Genomic DNA, 1,266 nt, shown 5'->3' with positions numbered 1-1,266 from the left:
AAATAACCAACAAAGTCATAAAAAAATTATTTCAGTGCTCTGCCAGTTCAGTCCATGTAATTAACTCTTGTTCCGCTTGATGTTCAGTTATCAATCTTCATGAACCCATCAGTGTTTGTGTTTTTTTTTTATTATTATTATTAGAGTCCAGGAAAGTTTTTTACCTAGTCCAATGGTATAATCTCCAAAGTTATCAGAAACCTGTATTCAAAAGTACTTGTCAGGGTACTTTACATGAGTTTCCTTGAGGAAGAAGCAAGTCTTGAACTGTAGCTAATTCTAAGCTGCTTTTTTAAAAGAATCAAAGTAAAACAATAATTGACTGTGGGTGACAGATGACTTAGACTAATGACGGTTAAAGAAGCAATTCACAAGGAGATTTGTTTTTTTGTGTGACATACAACAATTTAACATAATAATTATAAGTTTGGGCCAGGTGTGGTGGCTCACACCTGTAATCTCTGTACTTTGGGAGACCAAGGCAGGAGGACTGCTTGAGCTCAGGAGTTCAAGACCAGCCTGGGTGACATAGCAAGATCCTGTCTCCAAAATAATAAATAATAAATAAATAAATAAAGACAGCATGAGGCAAACTCTCCACTTCTCCCTTTTTTTGCATGAGATGGAGTCTCACTCTGTTCCCCAGGCTAGAGTGCAGTGGCACGATCTCAGCTCACTGCAACCTCCGCCTCCTGGGTTCAAGTGATTCTCCTGCCTCAGCCTCCTGAATAGCTGGAATTACAGGTGCCCACCACCGTGCCTGGCTAATGTTTTGCATTTTTCGTAGAGATGGGGTTTCACCATGTTGGCCAGGCTAGTCTCAAACTCCTGATCTCAGGTGATCCACCCACCTCGGCCTCCCAAACTGCTGGGATTACAGGCATGAACCACCGCACCCAACCTACTCCTCCTTTTTTTGCAGTTTACTCAAAAGGTAAACAAAAATCTTTTACTATTTCTTATTAATACTATATGTAAATCTTATTCAAAAATGAAAAACAAATTCTGCCGGGCGCGGTGGCTCAAGCCTGTAATCCCAGCACTTTGGGAGGCCGAGACGGGTGGATCACGAGGTCAGGAGTTCGAGACCATCCTGGCTAACACAGTGAAACCCCATCTCTACTAAAAATACAAAAAAACTAGCCGGGCGAGGTGGCGGGAGCCTGTAGTCCCAGCTACTCAGGAGGCTGAGGCAGGAGAATGGTGTAAACCCGGGAGGCGGAGCTTGCAGTGAGATGAGATCCAGCCACTGCACTCCAGCCTGGG

Source organism: Piliocolobus tephrosceles, chromosome 19 (assembly GCF_002776525.5).
Source record: "Piliocolobus tephrosceles isolate RC106 chromosome 19, ASM277652v3, whole genome shotgun sequence".
NCBI classification, from domain to species: domain Eukaryota; kingdom Metazoa; phylum Chordata; class Mammalia; order Primates; family Cercopithecidae; genus Piliocolobus; species Piliocolobus tephrosceles.
Note: the sequence above shows the minus strand (reverse complement) of the source record.